General features: G+C 36.6%; 1 pseudogene across 1 annotated transcript in view; it reads right to left on the bottom strand.

The window, feature by feature from the left end:
• Positions 1–3,050: 3,050 nt before the first annotated feature.
• The window catches only part of LOC309660868 (UDP-glucuronosyltransferase 2B17-like), a 29,737-nt pseudogene continuing 11,605 nt past the window's right edge, over positions 3,051–21,182 (bottom strand). Inside the window, exons 2-5 of the transcript XR_014268390.1 lie at positions 12,251–20,153; positions 7,461–7,609; positions 7,299–7,353; positions 3,051–3,888 (exon numbers count right to left, since the gene is read on the bottom strand). The product of XR_014268390.1 is annotated as a UDP-glucuronosyltransferase 2B17-like (transcript). The remainder of the gene's footprint in view (positions 3,889–7,298; positions 7,354–7,460; positions 7,610–12,250; positions 20,154–21,182) is intronic.

Here is a 21,182-nt window from a genome sequence, read left to right as displayed (position 1 = left end):
TTTTCTGTCCCCTCACTTTCAGTGTCCGTAGGTCTGAAGAGGGTCTCTTGTAGACAGCATATATATGGGTCTTGTTTTTATATCCACTCAGCAAGCCTGTGTCTTTTGGTTGGAGCATTTAATCCATTCACTTTTAAGGTAATTTTCGATATGTATGTTCCTATTACCATTTTCTTAATTTTTTGGGGTTTGTTTATGTAGGTCCTTTCCTTCTCTTGTGTTCCCCACTTAGAGAAGTTCCTTTAGCATTTGTTGTAGAGCTGGTTTGGTGGTGCTGAATTCTCTTAGCTTTTGCTTGTCTGTAAAGCTTTTGATTTCTCTGTCAAATCTGAATGAAATCCTTGCCGGGTAGAGTAATCTTGATTGTAGGGTCTTCCCTTTCATCACTTTCAGGATATCATGCCACTCCCTTCTGGCTTGTAGAGTTTCTGCTGAGGAATCAGCTCTTAACCTTATGGGAGTTCCCTTGTATATTATTTGTCATTTTTCCCTTGCTGCTTTCAATAATTTTTGTTTGTCTTTAATTTTTGCCAATTTGATTACTATGTGTCTCAGTGTGTTTCTCCTTGGGTTTATCCTGTATGGTACTCGCTGTGCTTCCTGGACTTGGGTGGCTATTTCTTTTCCCATGTTAGGGAAGTTTTCGACTATAATCTATGCAAATACTTTCTCTGGTCTTTCCTCTCACTCTTCTCCTTCTGGGATCCCTATAATGCGAATGTTGTTGCGTTTAATGTTGTCCCAGAGGTCTCTTAGGCTGTCTTCATTTCTTTTCATTCTTTTTTCTTTATTCTGTTCTGCAGCAGTGAATTCCACTCTTCTGTCTTCCAGGTCACTTATCCGTTCTTCTACCTCAGTTATTCTTCTATTGATTCCTTCTAGTGTCGTTTTCATTTCAGTTATTGTTTTGTTCATCTCTGTTTGTTTGTTCTAAGTCTTTGTTAAACATTTCTTGCATCTTCTCAATCTTTGCCTCCATTCTTTTTCTGAGGTCCTGGCTCATCTTCATTATCATTATTCTGAATTCTTTTTCTGGAAGGTTGCCTATCTCCACTTCATTTAGTTGTTTTTCTGGGGTTTTATCTTGTTCCTTCATCTGGTACATAGCCTTCTGCCTTTTCATCTTGTCTATCTTTCTGTGAATGTGGTTTTTGTTCCACAGGCTGCAGGATTGTAGTTCTTCTTGCTTCTGCTGTCTGCCCTCTGGTAGATGAGGCTATCTAAGAGGCTTGTGCAAGTTTCCTGATGGGAGGGACTGGTTGTGGGTAGAGCTGGCTGTTGCTCTGGTGGGCAGTGCTCAATAAAACCTTAATCCACTTGTCTGCTGATGGGTGGGGCTGCGTTCCCTCCCTGTTCGTTGTTTGCCGTGAGGCGACCCAACAATGGAGCCTACCCGGGCTCTTTGGTGGGGCTAATGGCGGGCTATGGGAGAGCTCACGCCAAGCAGTACTTCCCAGAACTTCTGCTGCCAGTGTCCTTGTCCTCACAGTGAGACACTGCCACCCACCGCCTCTGCAGGACACCCTCCAACACTAGCAGGTAGGTCTAGTTCAGTCTCCTATTGGGTCACTGCTCCTTCCCCTGGGTCCCAGTGTGCACACTACTTTGTGTGTGCCCTCCAAGTGTGGAGTCTCTGTTTCCCCCAGTCCTCTCAAAGTCCTGCAATCAAATACTGCTAGCCTTCAAAGTGTGATTCTTTAGAAATTCCTCCTCCTGTGGCCGGACCCCCAGGTTGGGAAGCCTGACGTGGGGCCCAGAACCTTCACTCCAGTGGGTTGACTTCTCTGGTATAAATGTTCTCCAGTGTGAGTCACCTACCCAGCAGTTATGGTATTTGATTTTATTGAGACTGCGCCCTTCCTACCATCTCACTGTGGCTTCTACTTTGTCTTTGGATGTGGGGTATCTTTTTTGGTGAGTTCCAGTGTCTTCCTGTCGATGATTGTTCAGCAGTTAGTTGTGATTCTGGTGCTCTCGTAAGAGGAAATGAGAGCATGTCCTTCTACTCTGCCATCTTGAACCAATATCCTATAATCTTTTAAGTATAAATTTTTCAAGACATTATCTCAGTTTTCTTCCCTCAAAGTTACTAAGAGTGGAGTTATCCATGCACAGTTTTACATATTTTTATACAAAGCTAGGAACTGAAGAATAATACAAGTGATAAAATTTTAAAAAAGACAATGTCACATTAATTTTCACTGACCATTATATGCTAAAATAGGCAAATTAGCAGTTTATGCTTTCAGGAGATATAACTGCATTTTATACAATGGAAAACACTAATTTAGAAGGTATCGAACATGCTATATCCAGCCGAAAGAATTCATGGATGCTGAAATTCTCACTTCTCAATGGGATGAAATCCCAAGGAATCCTAGGTTAGTGGGGCAATTTTTTTTTTTTTTTAAAGGCAGGTGGCTGTCTACTACTTGTCAAGGCAGTCAGCCTGATTCCAGGCTGTAGAAGGTAAAAATTGTGTGGGTTGTTTTGGGGCAGTTTAGATCATGCCTGAAGGTGGCAAGTAGTTCACAAGTAGTGAGAGAGCTCAGATGGATTTATACTGTCATAAAAATAGCTATAGGATTTTACCAGGGAGCACTTCTGTAATTTTCTCTGTGCTAACCCTGACTACCCCCATGCTTTCCAGTTTTTGCCTCTCCTCTTCCTCCCCACCTCTGAGAAAGTAGCTGTTAATCCAATTGGTCAGAACTGTATGTTGATTAGGCCAAGTTGTTAATGGGTAGGACTAAGAGACCTTAAATTCAGAGCGTATGCCTCTTCCTGTCATCCTTTTCTGCTTTAACAGGAAACAAAGCATGGCTCCCAGGGGTCTCTCTTGGTCTTTTACTCAACGACTGGTTTTAAGACACAGACCTACTAGAGAATGGACTTGAGGATATGGGGAGGGGGAAGGGTAACCTGGGACAAAGTGAGAGAGTGGCATGGACACATATACACTACCAAACGTAAAATAGTTAGCTAGTGGGAAGCAGCCGCATAGCACAGGGAGATCAGCTCGGTGCTTTGTGACCACCTAGAGGGGTGGGATGGGGGGGTGGGATGGAGGGAGACGCAAGAGGGAGGAGATATGGGGACATATGTATATGTATAACTGATTCACTTTGTTATAAGGCAGAAACTAACACACCATTGTAAAGCAATTATACTCCAATAAAGATGTTTAAAAAAAAAAAAGAAAGAAAAAAAAAGATATATGCTCTTTTCATCTTGGGAAAAGGGAGAGCAGGAGCAGGAGGAAGGATCTGAATATTTATGCTCCAACTCAGCCTTTTTCAAAATTCTATTTTGAATATTGAATATCGAGTGCAGCTACTAACTGAACTGTAACACAATGCCTCTCTGCTGCTCAGAACTTCCACAGTCCCCCAGGAACTCCTCTGGGGAAAATTATCATTTGTGGGGTAAGATTTGGACATTCTTATGTTCTTACTATTAACTTAATAGCACTGAAACCTCACACATAACCTCTTATATAGAAGTGTCTCTGAGAACAAAGTAAAACTTGAGTTGGAATATTTAAGCACATGAGTCCCCCTTGCGCCATTTTAAAATTTGACTTCAAAAGAAAAACAGATATACCAGTTCATTTTGATCTAATTGTGTTATGAAATTCTCTCCCCCTTGCAAAAACTATTTTAATGGACCCACTTCATAGACATTAAAGAGAGTCATTCAAGTAGTTGTTCAGCACAAAGGCAATGTATCATACCTTCTGTGGAATCTGGGCAAGGGCCAATGCAATCATGTTAGCCTTTTCTTCTGGAAGGTTTTGGACCATTGAGCCCAAACTAAATAATACAATGCCATCTTCTCCAGAGGTTTGGACAAACTTTTCAATTTTCTGAAAAGAAATAGTTTGTTGCACTACAAAGGGGCATCAGCAAAGAGAGAGAGAGAGTTTTGTTTGTTTGTTTGTTTCATTCATTCTTTTTTTAGTTTGTTTGAAGGAAATGAATACATATATTTCTAAAGAGAGAAGTATTTTTAGAATGCCTCATCTTCTAACATGCCAAACCATTAAACCCCCTTGGAAAGAGATGTGTAATGTGAAATCTATTTTCTTTAATCAATGTATAATCATTGACTACTAGGCAAGTATGGTGATTTATTTATTACTTATCAACAAGAGACAGCAGTAAAGTGGAAGTTTCCAGTGAAGAACATTTTACATTGTGACAGCACAGGTTTACTTTTCTTAAGTGAGTTTTGAAAACAGTGTAATTTTTATTCCATGTCTCAAACAATAGCAGGACCAGGAATTTTTTTCTAGTTCTATGTTAAGTAATGATAAGTTCCAGCAACAATGACTTAGTAATTTGTCCCAGGATGACAGGATTGTGACCAAGTAAAATAGTGTGCTTATTAAAACACGTGACTTGCTCACCAGGACAAAATTCAAGACCTGACCTCACTGTGTCCAGCAATCCAAAGTTATGCCTTGAACTTTGCCCAGTCCCAAACTGTTCCTTACTTTACAAATTCTTCCTCGATATCACCAACCAGGCCCCAACACCTTAGAATTATCTTCCCCTGACTTTCCTCTGCTGAAAAGTAATAAAACTCTGTCAAAGTGCTGTTCTTGTTTCCTATAATAAGTCAAATAAACCCAGCCTTGCTTGATCAACAAGTTTTTTTTGTTTGTTTGGTTATTTTTTGGTTTTGTTTGGAGGAGTTGACAGAAGACAAATATTTAAAAGGGCCTGAATTCCTAACAGAGAGTCTGTCTGTAGCTCGGCTTCTTGAATTTTTATGTCATTCTATGTCCAGTGTATTTGTTACTGAATTGGTCTACTTTTCTTCTTGGCAGTTTTCAGGATGTCTCTTTTGGTGTACAGGCTTTCCTGATTATAAAGGCTACATATGATAATATAACCTGATTATGAGGTTACATATAATTGCTTTGGTAAAAGAAGGAAAGTGCTCTTGTTAAATCATCTATATATAAATAAATGACTCTGAATTTATTAATCACAATTTATTCTTTATTTATTGGTGTTTCAAATTCCCAATACTGACAGGTTCCCTAAATTTAATCCTCAGCTAAGATTCTGATCTATTAAACTTCTGGTGATATTACATTAATTGACTGAAAGAGAAAAAGACTGATGAAAGCAATTTTCCTTATCTTAAAATATTATTTCCTTTTTCTTTCTACCTCATGCTCTGATAACACTGGGCATGCTATATTAATTTCATCTCTCTTAAGGAAATAGCTTTTCAAAACTTCCTGTAGTTTATTTCTCTCTATTTTCATTCAAAACCTAATGAAATTACAATATCATATATTATCATTATTTTTATATGGGATGTTTAAATTTTGAGTATAAATTTAATTTTATTTCTGATCATGGCCCAGATATTTTAAGGGAATTAATGCTATGACATAATGAATGTGACAGATTTTGCCTGTAAACTGTTTATTTTGGGTGGATTTTACTCCATGAGAGTGTGATATATTGGGTAAAGCATCTGATCAGGCTATCTATGAACTAATTGGGGTTCATGACATAAAGTTATGGAAAACTTTCATTTACATTTTAAAATTTGTAGCCTATTGTGCAGGTTAATACTAAACTAGGCACTTTCTCTCTGATATCTACTTTACTATATTTGTTTCCAAGCCTAGCTAGTGAGATCAGGCAGTTTACATGATTGAAATAGAACTATATCTTATCTAATTTATACATTACTGGATGATTTTTAATGCACCACTACAACCAATTCCTGAGAGAGGCTTATTCCATGAATTGTATTATCAGGATACAATAATTTCTGTTCTATTTTGTGCTGTGAAGTTCTTTGATCTCAAATATGATGAGAACAAATTTTTTGGGAAAACTGTCATGAGTTTGCCAGTATGGCACATACACAAGTGCATATATCAGAAGGAATCCCTCCACTCTAGATACTAGTGAGACTGCTTAAATCTTCAAATACAATTTTAACATTTTCTTCTTCTTACTTTGGTTTCTGAGACAAATTCCTTTTGTCAAAAGGGACACTAAGAAATTTTTCACAATAGCTAATATTTATCAAGCACTGTGTCCTTGGCACTGTGTACGGGCTTTATGTATCCAGTCGATTCTTTTTATTCTCAGTAATTATGTTCTATAAAGTTGCCACAAACATGTCATTAGTGAGTAATGAATCATTGCTCCTGGTTTCACCCAAGCTTCTTGTCGCAACATTTTTGTCAACTGCTCAACACATAAGCTGGTTTTATGTGTGTTTCTGTTTTAAAACACCTTGTTTAACATACATTGTTGATTCATTAACACTGAACTCATAGCCAACAGTGCTATAACTCATGGAACGGAATGCAGATTATCTGGCAAACATATTTTCTTCCTAAGGCGCATCACAGCCTTCTTACTTCTTTTCTGGAACAACAGAAAACATGTCAGCACTCTCCTTGGGGGCCATTCTAAACAGCGACATCACCAACAGAAAGCACTCAAATGCAAAAATGTGGCATTAATTAGACCTGAAAGGGACACTTATTTACAGTGTGAGAGCTGCAACAAAAAGGCAGAGGATTGCCTTGTTCAATGCTCAACTGGGAATATGCACGTTCAGTGAGTAACTTTTTTGCTGTTCTGTACATATCTATGAATGACCATGAAGCACTACAAATATTGATTCTGGGGTTACAAATAAATTTTAGTGAGTAGGCAAATTTGAAAATACAGAATCTGTATATAATGAGGAATGACTGTATTAGACCATTTTGTTCTCACACCACTCCAATGAGATAGGTAAGTAAACCCCCTCCCTCATTTTTCTTCTTTTTTTCTTGTGCATCCATATTTTATAGGAAAGGCACTACCGGTAGGATTTGGCTTTTGTATATTTCCTAGCTACCATAGTACCATATATTAAAGCACCAGATTCCATAACCTTTGAATACTCTCACATATTTCCATTTTTAATAACACATATCAGAATTTGATTCTTTTAAATACCTCATTGCAATTTACTTTAATAAAATACAAGAGATAAGCTCCCACATTACCTCAGTCTTATGCATTTTGTGATTTGTACTTTATTGTAAATAACTGTTTAACATTTATAGTTTTTCTGGCTGACCAGTCTATAATATCCCTAAGGACTACAACTGTGTCTATCTCATTCACCCCTCCTTCTTCAGTTCAGAGTGTAGAATCTGGTATCTAGCAGACAAAGAATACACATTTGTTGAAAAAAATATCGTTTCCTATGTTTGGAAGACTTTTTTATCGTGGCTATATCCACACAATCTTGCATTTCTCTCTTACTTTTCATGACTGTTATGTAGCTCAGAATCTTCAGTGATAATAAAACATGAAACACCTAATAAGTGAGGGCATGGTGTGAAGAAATTTTATATATTGTCCATGTCTTTTCCATAAGACAGTATTTGGACTGGGAATGGAAAACTATTCAAGAGACCAGTTTACCTTAGGCAGTGGTTTGGCAGGTTTGCTGTGGAGTCCTCCAACAAATTCAAAATTTGGTAAGAGTGGGGGGGGAAATTCAAAATCTCAATAGCTTCTTATCAGCCAAATATCAGTTTTCCCCATCAATTCACACAATGTAGTGGGTCTTCCTGAAAAAGAAAATAGGAAAAGGAATATATGTAAATTTGTGAATTTGTATCCATGTTTTCTTACAAGATATAGCAATAAAGCTTCAAGTCTGTGTTGGTCAAGATGAACAAATAATGCCAGTGTTTTATAATTTAAACAAACATATATACAGAAAAAAGAGAAGAAAAAAAAAATACATGTTGAGTGAGAGACTTACATAGCTTACAATAACCTCTCCCCTCTGCACCTTTGAAGCCAGGTTCAAATAATTGTTAAAGATTACTTCTCGTTTTATGTATTACAAGTTCAAGTTAACTAACAGATTTTAATTCTAAGTCAATATCTCTCTGTAATTATTTAAGTATGTGATGAATATTACATTCTAAATGGTCATTTTCCTGCATAGCATTGGGCTTGTATCACGTTCATGATATTTGTGCATTTTTACTTAATGCTCTAACATTTTAAACTTTTTTTTTTTTTTTTTTTAACTAACTGAGCATCCCCATCTTCCAGGGATGACCCAGGATTGTGTGACTGCCGTGGACCCACTGGCAGGCAAGCCCCTGGTGCTAATAGGTTAGAGGGAGGCTTCCAAAATTGTGCTTGTCAGTGCCAGTGTCAGCATGGTAGAACAAGCTCCCCAAAATGACTGCCACCGGAGTCTCCATCCCTAGGAGGAGTCCCAGCTGCACAATGTCTCTCCAGGAGACTCGCCAAGATCAGAAAGTGGGTCTCACCCAGGTGCCTTTCAAACTACTGCCTCTTCAGTGGGACTCAGACTGTGTGAGATTTTGTGTGCACACTCTGAGAACAGAATCTCTGTTTACAGACTCTCCTGTTCTCTCGAATGTAAGCCCGTCTGGTTTTCAAAGCCAGACATTCTGGGGGCCTATCTTACCAAAGTGGGGAGCCTGAAGTGGGGGCTCAGACCCCTTCCTCCTGGAGGAGGACCTCTGTGGTTGTGATATTCCTCCTGATTGTGGATGGCCAACCCCAGGGTGTGGGCCCTGGTTAGACTGCATCTCTGCTCCTCCTACTTGTCTAGTTGTGGCTCCTTCTTTATATCTTTAGTTGTGGGCAATCTTTTATGCTAGTCTTCAAGTTGTTCTCAAAGATAGTTGCTTTGTGAGTAGTTTTATTTTGGTGTGTCCATGGGAGGAGGTAAGTTCAGGGCCTTCCTACTTCACCAACTTGATCTCACCCCCATAGAGATTGTTTTCTAAAGATTATTAATGACTTTCCACATTAAACATGGACCTGCAGCATGAAGAATTTGCACTGTTCACACTTGTTTCCATCTGGTCTCCAGTGTCACTAAGCCAGCCACCAGAGAATAAACAGGTTACTCATAGGAGATTGAATTTCCTTTAGGGATATAGAGAGAGGCGAGAAGAGAAACCCCAGTGGTTTAAGAAGCTTCCCTAATGATGCGTATATCACTAAGAATCAATAGCCTTCCCTTCCATAGCTTAAAGTCTCACCCTTTCTTGTATGTTTTAAAGAAGAAAGCTTACTGTGGGACTAGATTCTTGGACCATCTGTGATCAAGAAAGGGCATGATGAATGAGGTGCACTAAATGAAATGATGTCCTTCACTTTGATCTCTATGTCATTTATTTTTTCTGTCCTAGGAAATTTGAAACATTCTGACTGTATCAATTACTACAATCTAATATAAAGGGAAGGCTGCTTGATAACTGCCTAGAAAGGATAGGAGGCTAAGGAAGTATCTCATGATTCAGACTGTGAAGTGTTTTCCCATATCTAAACTTGTCTCTTTGGTCTCCAGAAAAATTATAAATACTGGAAAAGCTAAAAATAAATATTATGAAGCAAGTGGGAATGGGTGATAAAGCAGACTCACCTGACAAAAGCTGAAATATCTTCCTTTTTAGTGTTTATAACTTGGTCAAAGGATCTCCTTTGTTAGTTTCTAGTCCTAGAATAAATCAGCAATGCTGGGATGGCTTCTTGTTCAAGGAATGACATAAAACTTCTGGAAAGTCAGACTGGAAAACTGCCTTGGTTGTAAAAGTCTATTTGTGTCAATCACTTTCACCTCTGTCCCCTTATTTACCTACAATTTCTCTAAGCTTTTTCTTGACTTTGGATTATTTGCTTAGTCATATTCTCACAGACCAATGCACCCACCCCATTCACAGCCCAGCATTCTACTTTGATTGTTTGTTATTTGGTGCCCTGTTTTCCTTCCCATTGCTGTGCATGTGCTTATTATGGTATCTCATTTAAGAGCTTATTTTCTATGACCTATGATTCCTGATTAATTTTTATCTTAGAAACATTGGTCTTTGGGTTATTTGTTTAGTCTTTTATTCCAGATAGGCCTACTCATCCTCCCATTTCATTCACCAACCAGCTTTCTACTTTGATTGTTTGGCATTTGATGCTCTGTTTTCCTTCACATTACCTTGCATGCCTTAGCAATGGAATCTCATCTAAGAGCTTATTTTCTATGATCTGTGATTCTTGATTAATTTTTAGCAGAATTTGTTCCTGAGACTTTGACCTTGGTTCTATTCTCCAATCCACTACCTCCTATAACCTCATACACTATATATGTATTCGAAGTTTAATATTTATATAACTCGGATATTTATTTCCTTTGTAATTGTAAATTACCTTGTAAATATTCTTAGGCATTGAGAGTAATTATGAATTTCTGTCAAGGATGGTTAAGATAAGTTTGGAAGGGATAATTTTCTTAGGTTTCTAAAATTTTTACAATACTTCCCAAACAAAAAGATGCTTTATATGTACCTATGAGTAAATGGTGGTGAGGGAACATCTCTCCTGGCAAAGATAAGTTTGGTTAGTTGAGCGGTATATGCTGACTATGGAGAGTGTTTGTTATAAAGACCACCAACATCAAGAAAAACTAATCTTCTTGGTCTTCTATATTGCAGCACACTTGGTGCTTAGCACAATGCTTCTCCAAATCGTACATGGAGTTTTGAAATTACAGTCTCATGCTTTTCTTTCAGTTAATGCAATATACAAGTGCTTAGGTCCAGGGGCCAGACTGCTGTGTTTTAACCCCATCTCCATCACTTCTTCCCCAAGAGAACCTGAGTAGGTTATCTTACTTAAGTTTCCATATTTATAAAATGACGAGAATAATAGTGCCTATGAACAGGATTTCTATGTGTGTCTCTCATGAGTTAATAAATGTAAAGGATGTAGAAGATTTCCTGGAGAAGAGTAAATTCTCAATAAATATTTACTACTTTCCTTCTGTGCTCCACCCCACCATGAACAAGAAGAAGCTCAATAAATATTTGTAGTTGAATGAATGTACTCACAGAATCAAGATTAGAAATCATCCAGATATGAAAAATATACTGGACCTTCGCCTTTTGCTTCATTTTTCAAACTGCAGTGTTGTAGAATCAGAAAGCAGACATTGATAATTCTAATATTAATCCCCAGTGTTTTAGGTTTACTTAGCAAATGACTTTTAATACATTGAGAGGGAAGGAATAATACTATATAATTCCCAGAGACAACTCATCCACACTAAGTAATTTTCCTTCTTAATAGAGATATTAGCTGATGGAGATGTTAGAGATATTAAAATAATAGAAGAACTGAATCTAGAAGAGAGATATCAGAGACTTTGATGCTGAAAGCTGAAAGGAACCTCAGGTATGAGTTCATAGAAATGTTTAATTTTAAAAACAAGTAAACATAAAGCTTACACAAAGTGTCATACTTTCTTGTACATGAAGTAGATTTTTTTACTAGACCCAGGTTTAAAATTACATTTGCTCATGACTGACTTTCACTTGATTTTTAAATATATTTAATGAAGTTTCTTACTATAGTATATTAAAAATGGCTACGTAGTCTTTGAAACTCCTCCTATTGAGAGGTGGAAGCTACTTCTTCACGCTTTGAATTCGGGCTTGCCTTGTGACTTGTTTTACCAATAGAAGGTGGCAGAAGTGACATTGTGTGACTTCCAAATCTAGGCCTAAAACTTTCATACAAGCTGTTCTAGAATTCTGCTGTCATGTGAAAAATTCCAAGCTTTTCTGTTGGAGAGGTCACATGGAAGAGACAATCACAGTATCCTGCCAATCTGCCAAATCCCAGCCATGAGAGTGACACTTTCTTGGACTGTTCCACCGCAGCCAAGCTGATAACTAACCGTAGGCTAATGAAGAAGTCCAGACAAGCCTCAAAGAAGAAACATTTCCCTGAGCTCAGCCCAAGTTGCTGATTCATAGGATCATGAGCAAATAATATGTTTGCTCTTTTAAATGCTAAGTTTTAGGGTGGTTGGTTTTACAGCAATAAATAACAGACAGTATGATTTATCGAAAACACAGTGAGTATGTAGCTTTCTAAATAAACAAGTCCCAAGAATATTCACATATTGGAATATTATTGTCAAATGGAGGGATATCTCCAGTGTCACACAGTTCTAGATTACTTTGCATACTTTCTTGAATAGTTGATAAATTTTGACTGAGAAGCTGTTCTATTTCCATTTTGACACTAAAACTAAGAAAATACAAGTTATTTTTTATTTTAAATTATATATATATATACACACATATACACTGTAACCCACACAAAGGAAGTAAGGTTTCTTTCCATCTACTAGAGGGAAAATGTAATAAATAAACCAGACTTACGTAATACTTCATTGTAAAATTTATCCCACTACTTCTTGTTAAAAGTCTCAAATGCAAAGTCAAAATATAGGTAATACAACATATTTGTTACCCTCTCCATAAATGTCCTTTTGTCACTAAGTTCTGATATGATAACAGGTACATAGGAAAGAGGTAATATAAGCCCTCCACAGAATGTTTCATATGTATTCCAGTGGTAAGTCAAAGACTATAGACCAAAGGTAGGTTAAGTAGTTCAGACAGCAGCTCGGCACAAGGAGAAATGGCATGTCCAAGAACAACATCAAATCTGTATTCCTGCAGTTTTTTCACAAGTTTTTTGTTCAAAACTGCATCCTCACAGAGCTTTTGAACAGTATCAGAATATTCATAATATGTTTTTTGCATCTTTGGATCATGTGCCCATAATGTACTCTTTGGTAACTCATATGTCCATATCTTGATCCATTTTATAAAAAGCAATCAAGCTCATTCTTAGTGAAGGATGTAGGGTGAACCTCAAATTTAAGGGTAGATGGCTTATTGGGACCCACAAGGATGGAAGCTGAAGATACTAGCACAGTCACTTCATGGTCCCTCTGAGCAAGTTCATCCAATATTGTCTTTAAATTGATCCAATGATTATATTCCATTGGCCACAGCAGCACCTTTCCACAAGATGCACAGCCGAAATAAAAAGAAAGCACAAGAGGAGAAGCCCGTGTCTTAGACATCTTGATAAAATCCAAACCTTCTTCATAAACTTTCTTTACTGCAGAGGTAACTCTCACTTATATCCAGGATGGAGTCAATTAAGTAGTTAAAATATAACTGGCACATAGCAAGGTCACAATGACTATGAGATAAAGACTATTTCCAAGAGCACGCCTTCGTAATTTCTCTGCAAGCTAATCTCCAGTTCAGAGGCTTTGGAAAGCAAATAGATAAAGAAAAGCGTAGATGATCTTGTGCCTCTAAGTGTGAAAAATAAATACCAGTATCATTGTAAATGCGACTGGCTCTAGGCTAAGAAGAAATTACCTTGTATGTAGGGAGTTTCCAGATACGAAAGCAGCATGTGTCAACACAAGGATATTCTGATTTATTTGAGCATTTCCAAGCATTTTTCTCCATATTTTCACACCTGTTTTATTAGCTCCATTTCATTTAGCTTGCTGTTGTTCTTTTGGCTATAGTTATTCCTTCCCTTTTTTCCTTTTTATCCAAACATGGGTATCCTTTGACTATCAACTTTGGTTACTTTCCTTTATTTAAGAATATTACCTCTGAATTATGATCATTTCCTTTTCTGAACATTTGCAACATTCCTTATATTTCTCTCACTTCTTCAATACTTCCTCAATACTTACTCTTAGAAAGTATTTATCCTCTAAGTACCTTCTTCTGAACTTTGTTTTGTATCTTGCCTTTGTAGTTCAGGTAAGTTATATTTAAAAAAATATCTTACCAGGAATTCCCATCAAATTAGAAGTAGGAAGGGAAAGATGCATGTCATGGGATAGATTTGTTTTCATGCTATCAATAATCTATTGACCTGAAATGAGAGGAGAATCTTCCTTAAAAAGGATTTGGATACAGATTCTAAGTAAACATTCATTCTGTGAGTGATATAAGCTTTGGTTTCCAGGAGACTGAGGAAAGAGATAAAGGAGAAATATAAATTTGGAAATATAGAAATGGAAATGGCAATGGCTAGTGTACACCCATGAAGGAGGCATTATTTTAGTTATGACTGTTCTGTTCATAAAGCTCCTTATAAATCCCTGTAGGATACAGAATAAGTCTGCCTGGAATAGTAAAAGAGTGATGTTCACAAAGTGATGTTGGTGCAGAGAGTGAGTAATGACTAGTGTTTTGTCAAGTATAATATGTGTGGGGGGGAATCTAGATTTAGAAAGCAACGTGAAAAAGCATGGAAGCCTGAAGGAACACAGTTTCCTCAGAGTATGAGGAGCAATTCGCTGTGGTAATATAAATATTTAGACTTTGCTCTGTAGACAGTGAGGAGTCTTTGAAAGTTTTGAGTCATGGAGAGATATTTCCTTATTTCATTTTTGAAAATTTCTTATGGCAGATTGTAAGAATGTAGATATGAGATGAAAGAACCACTCAATAAGGGGACCAATGTAGAAACTCTTAAAATTTCCAGAGGAGAAGTAATTAGCACTTAGGAGTCAATGTTTCAGAGTAGCAAATGTTAAATGGTTTCTTGTTGAACTATTATTTCTCAGATTGGTTTTACTCTTACTCTAACTTTCAGTGTTTGTGTCTGTGAATTATACCAAGAAGATCATTCCAGTGATCAATCTTTAGAATGGATGTTAGGTTAAGGTGTTAGGTTTCTTGTCATTGTATCTCTATAGAACCTGTTTATATAAAGAGATGTTTTTATTCCATGATTAGAAGTACAGAATCATAGAATTTAATTCTGTGTTAGTTTTTTTTAATTTTTTTTTTTTTTTTATTGCTGGTGTAACAAATTACTACAAACTCAGAACTTTAAACCTTGTAAATTTACTTCTTAGATCAGAAGTCTGATATAGGTCTCAGTGGAATAAACTCAAGGTGTTGACAGAGCTGCATTTCCTTCTGAAGGCTTAGGGGGTAATCAATTTTCTTTTCTTTTTCAGGTTCAGGCGGCTGCCTGCATTCCCTGGTGCATTTCTCCCCTGAGTAGCTGCATTCCAACCCCTTCCTCCATCTCCAAATTCAGCATCAGCAAGTTGATTTCTTCTCATCTTGTCATCTCTCTGGTCCTCTGAAGCCAGGTAAAGTTCTCTACTTTTGAGAAATCTTAGATGTGATTAGATGGGCTCTCCCTGGATCATCCAAGATACTTCCCTCCCCTCAAAAGTTTTTAATTATAATAACATCTGCAAAGTTACTTTCACCAAGGGTGCTCACATATACTCACAGATTCTGAGGATTAGGGCTTAGATATCTTTGTCAGCCATTATTCTGATCACCACAGTCTATCCTCTGGGCCCCAAAGATTCATGTTCATCACACGTGCAAAATATATTCACTTCCTCCTACGGTTTCTAAAGGTCTCAACACATTACAGCATGATCTCAAAGTCCCAAATTTCATCCTTCATATCATCTCAGTCAGGTATGGGAGAAGCTCTGGATATGATTCATTATGGAGAATGATTCCTCTCCTGTGAGACTAAGGAAGATGTTTTCCGCTCTCCAAATATAATGGTGACAGATCTAGCATAACAATTATAGACACTGTAGTTCAAAAGAGGAGGAAATGGGGAAGAAAGGGTAACTTCCACTATGCTCTCTGGTTTGATTGATTCATACCTTCAATGTCTCCAAAGAATCTTTTGTGTGATTGAGTACTCTGATCTTTTGATTTTTCTGAGGTATTAGCAAAAGATTCTATCGCCATCTTGGCTTTTTCTCCAGAGCAGTTTTATTTTGTTTTGTTTTGTTTTACAGTGACTCTCTTAACATTAGCTTCTTTTGCAATCTGGACAGACTGTGAATTTCACAAGTCATCAAGTCCAGGTTACTTTTGGTTTAACAGTTCTTCCATCACTTTACTGTCTCTTCTCTCACATTTTATTATAAGCAGCAGAAGACACCAGTCAGTATCTTGAAACTTTGCTTGAAAATCTCCTCAGCTAGACATACAAGTTTGTCACATAGAAATCCTTCATTCCATGTAGTCATAGGACAATTTCTTCAAGCTTTCTGATACGATATAACAAGGATTTTCTTTCCTCCAGTTTCCAATCATACACTTTTCATTTTCTTTTGAGCACTCACTGGCAGCAAATTTAATGCCAATATTTACACTGACAGTTTATTTTTTTATGTTTTAGGTATTCTCTAAGCCAGTTTAGTTCCTTTACTATGATCCTTGTTACTCTTTTTTTTTTTTTTTTTTTTTTAGGAAATATGGAGTGATTTGCTTATATTTCTTACCCATAAGATATTTCACAGAAGATTTATATCTTTCTATGTTATGTGTTCAATAATACTATTGTCATTGACTTGGGAGTAAGAATATAATTTATTCTTCTTTGAGAGGCAATATAACTAAATTTTTATTATATAGTAGTGGGAAACCTTGTTTCCTAGAATATTGTGGACAGAAATCTTTGACTTGCATCTAATGTGTTTTGTCACTGAGGGCCTAGTCATTAGTTTTGATGTAGAAATAAAAAAGCCCATAGGAATGACAAAAATAATAATAATGTTATTATTGGTATATCCACAAGAATGATCATCCCACATTATAGTCAATTTACCATCATTAGTGAAAATGTGAAAATTATCAGGGTGTTCTCTTAGGCAATCTAATCACACTTTATTATCTATAAAAGATCGAATATACCATGAATCTAACTAGAGCCTGATTATGCAACCAAATCCATGGAATAAAATCCCAGGGAATCTGAAATTACTGGAATGTATATATTTTAAGGACGAATTGCTATGTACTGCATTCCAGGTCAGCTCTAAAATAACACTGTGTGTAGGTTGCTTGGAAGTAGTTCAGATCAATCATGAACCTAGCCTGTAGCTCAAAAGCAATGAGAGAACTCTGATCTTACAATTTTAGAAAAAAACAGTAAGATTTTAAACAAAGGGGACTTATTTACTTTTTTCTAGGGTAGACCTGACTCTGCCACTTTTTTTCCCCAAGTTTATACCTGTACACTCCTACCCTAGCTGAGAAAGTTGGAATTGTTCATCTAATTATTCAGAAGCAATTAGATTGATGAAGTCACATTCTGCATGGGCAATTGAGGAGACATTAAATTCAGGAACCTATGGATCAATCTTTATGTTGTCATTTCCCACTTGAAACCAGATAAAGAACTAGCCATTTTTAGACTGACTTTTGGTCTCTTACCTCTATTCCACAGTGTAAGTGGACTCAGAGTGGCCCATGTCATCTATCTTAGGCTACACACCAAGTATGCTATTCCCCAATTTTATACAGTACTCAGTTGGAAAAAGGGAATATGAGCAGGGGGAAAGTTGGAGGCCATTTTGTACCTGGAATCAGAGCTTGTCAACTCAGCCTTTTACCAAACTCTACACTGGGTAACACGTGGTTGGAATGATACCATGACTCCCTCTGTTGCTGCTTGCAGGTGTCACATTTTATTTCGAAATCCCTTGGGATGAAGTCTAGTTGATGGATGAATCTAGGCATTCTTTTGTTCCTGGTCATAATACCAAAATCTCCTTCTTAATTTATATTCATATAACTTTCTGAAAGCAAAGCAAAGTTTGCAAAATTTAAGAAATTTTATTAAAAAAATATGGAAATAGGAGGATATTTGACTATACATGCATTTTGAAATTTTACCTCTTTTTGTAGAAAACATTTTACAGATATGATCAAGAGTGTAAAGTTTATTTGAACTTCTATGGGATCTGGGCTAAGATCACTGTGATCATGTTTGTGTTTTCTTTGGTGAAATTTTTCATCATTGATTCCAATAGAAATAACACAACATCATCTTCTCCAAAGCTCTGGACAAATTTTTCCATTTTCTGTAAAGAAAGAATTTGCTCATCCATTAAAGAAAGGCATCAGAAGGATTTTTCAAAAAGAAATAGATGCATACACTTGTAAATAGAAATAAATTGTTACTATAATGCTACTTTCTAATATGCCAAATAATTAAATATCTTCACTTGAGATAGTTGATATAAAATCTATAACCCGTAAATTATAGATAAACAAGATAAGCAATGGAAATGACCACGAATTTATGATAGAGATGAGTTCTTGTTCCTCAAAGAGGAAACAAGAGATGGTCGGTCCATAACTTGGTCCTTAGGATTATTTGTGTGCCATTCTATGTCTGATAAAATTGTTAGATTGATTTACTTTTCTTCTGGGTAGGCTCTCAGGATTTCCTTTTAGTGAATTAGTTCTTTTACATCTCTCCAAGTAATGAAGGCCAGAGAGTTTACGTCTCTTTGCTTTGTTTTAAGAAGAGAAGTATTTTTGTTAAGTCACTCTGATGCTCATAAGAACTTTGTTCACAATGTTCTTTCTGGTGTTTCAAGTTCCCACATTACTAGTACATTAAGCACCCTGAATTTGTCTAATAGTTCAATTCACTAACTTTTTTCTAACAGTACATTAATTCCTTAGAGAGGCATAAGATTTGGAAAATGATTTTTATATAGGTGGAAAAGTTAAAATTGGACATGCCAATTAATAACTGCCTCACATCAGGCAAACATTTTCAACAGCTCTGCAGTCTGTTTCATAAGGTCACTAATGAGATAAAAATTTGACCATATATCTGATGATTGTCTTATTATTTCATGGGACCAGAACACTATGCTTGTTAATGATTGGCAGATTTTGTCCATAGATCATCAGGATGGTGGCTTTTACTCCTCTGGTATGAACTACTGGGTAAAACATCTAGTTAACATTATCTCTGGACCAATATGAGTTTATGAAACAAGGCTAAAGAAAACTTGCACCCTTATTTCTCACTTAGAATCCACTTTTATAGACAATTTAATATTCAACTAAACATTTCCTCCACAAAGACTGCAAACATTATATGTTTCCAAGTTTGGCAGATGAGATTATGTAATTTAAAGGGTAAATTACCGTTATGGGTACTTGTGCTTATGATAGTCGTCACAGTACAGTTCATGAGAGGATGAGGGGAAGTGATGGGACAAAGGAAAAGGAAGAAATGGGCAAACTCTTGAGTTTCTGATGGAGAAATCATACCCATAGAAAATAGCATTTCTGAGAAATACATTTTCTTCCCAAAGTATTTGCAGAGTAGCTCTTAAGTAGTTTGCTTCTTCTTTTCAAATATGTACATTGTAAGTAAAATTAATGTAGGAAAGAATTAAATAAATTTTTAAATTAATTTAAAAAGGTAGGAATTAAATTCCAATCATTTACTTTTGCTCCATCATATCATCAACCATGCTAACATATGATAATCAGCTAGTTCTCCGAAGCCACGAAGTGTTACAATACAAATGAAGTACTATCATTATTAATATCCAAATGAAGGGAAATCTTCAAATCAAAGACCAAAAATAGTGTTTTGTATTCCAAGAGGGACAAAGTTTGATGTGTCATATGAAAGGAAATGGATGGTGTAAAATCTGCTTTACAACAGAGTAGAAACCCTGACAGTTTCCTGATCTTCCTGACCAGAAGGGAAGCTCTGGCTAGAGTAATGCTTTGCATTACTTCTTGTCTAGTTCCTTTAGATAACATGCAATAATTCTTATACACTGGACCCAAAACGATGTTATTTAGGAAATATTCAGCATGAACAGTACTGAAAATAGAATTAATCATTATGTTCCTAAGGTCTCAAACAGCATCTCAATTGGTTGAACTGAAAGAAAGAAATAAAGCACTGAGACTTTAATGGTAGTAACTTCCATGTGTTTTGTTTATATTCTCTTTTAAAGAACAGATTATTTTAAACCTTAATTCTGAATCATGTGGCATATCTTTGGGGTGAGTCTTTGATCTGTGACTTGATAAGCTGAGGAATGGACAAGAGCCTGGGGAAGCAGGAGAGGAATCTATTCTAATCAGTGGCTGGGTTAATTCAGATGGATCCTACCAAAGTTTCCAGCCGAACTGTTAATAAAAAAGCTACTTTCTCTTTTTCTTCTTTGCAGTTTTACCAAACTTCCAGCAACAAAACAGGCAACATTTAGTGATCAGGAATATAAAAGTTGCCACGCATGCTAGCAGGAACCCAATTACATCCAAAGAATTGTACTGGTACTAGGTGAGGTTGTGGATGGCTGGCCGAAGGTGTTTGGCTCCTTTATGGCGCATGATAAACTCAATCCAGAAGACTGCTAATTCCAGAGGTTTCATAGGCTGATCATGGTGAATTCTTGATAACTTCATAACATTCTCTTTATAGCTAAAATTGAATATACAGATAGCAACTTGAAAAATTTGTTAAGGACATGATATATCTAAAACATATATTATTAAAAGTATATACATAATTATATAATAAGTTGCGTCATAACTGATATCACCAAGAGTCAGAATGCATATGAAAGTTTGTTTCCTCTTGAGATATTTCTAGATATGGTGGCCTATCTGCTGGAATTTGTTGGATGTTTCATAGTCTCAGTAATGATTGGAGGCAGGGGAGAAAAGAATTTCTAACTGGAAATGGCATTTTGAAAGTTCAGAAATAGGAATGTAGAATATGTAGGTTGAGAATAAAGAATTTGATCTCTTTTGCTGAGTATGGTATTGGGAACATGATAGTGACAAGAAGCAGCAATGAGGGGTAAGTTTATGAAAAAGGAACTCTTCCCCCCACCACTCCGCCCTTCCCCAGGTTCTGTCTGGAGTGTCAGTGTTAACAAGGAGCTAGTCTTCAATAGTAATGGGAAATGGTTTCAGTCTGTGATCTTCATGGCCCTGACATTCCAGATGAAACCAGTAAGCTTCATGTGACCCTCTGGGCAAGAAGTGGGCCTGAAAGTGAGTAGATGCTGGAATCTTTGCTTCAAGATACAGAGGGATGCAAGTGCCAGTGTTGAGATAGAACAATGGCAATAACTAGAACACTAACCCTTCTAACTTCTGTCAAGGAACAAAGACCAGACCAAGGTGTGGTTTAAGGTTTTGAATGTCTGACTTAGAAAAAGGATTTCCTTGTATCTGTGAAGGAGTTGAAGGAGGAAGGTTATTCTCCCACACTGAAGTGCAGTCATCATTGATGGAGAATATAGAACATTAAATTGTAGAAGACAGTGGAAGAGCGTGTAGAACGTTCTGAGGAAGGGAACGGTAAGTCAGAAAAAAATCAAATCCTTGTTGCTCTTTGGTTTAAAAAAAATAAAATAGGCCTCTCTTAATACCAAGAATTTAAAGAATAAGTACTTCTGAATGTATCTCAAGGAAACAAGGAAATAGCAACAAGAAACCCTCC

The sequence above is a fragment of the Balaenoptera physalus genome, assembly GCF_965194825.1.
Source record: "Balaenoptera physalus genome assembly, chromosome: 5".
In the NCBI taxonomy this organism is placed as follows: Eukaryota; Metazoa; Chordata; class Mammalia; order Artiodactyla; family Balaenopteridae; genus Balaenoptera; species Balaenoptera physalus.
The sequence above is the reverse complement of the archived record's forward strand: the minus strand, read 5'-3'. Positions and strand labels throughout refer to the sequence as shown.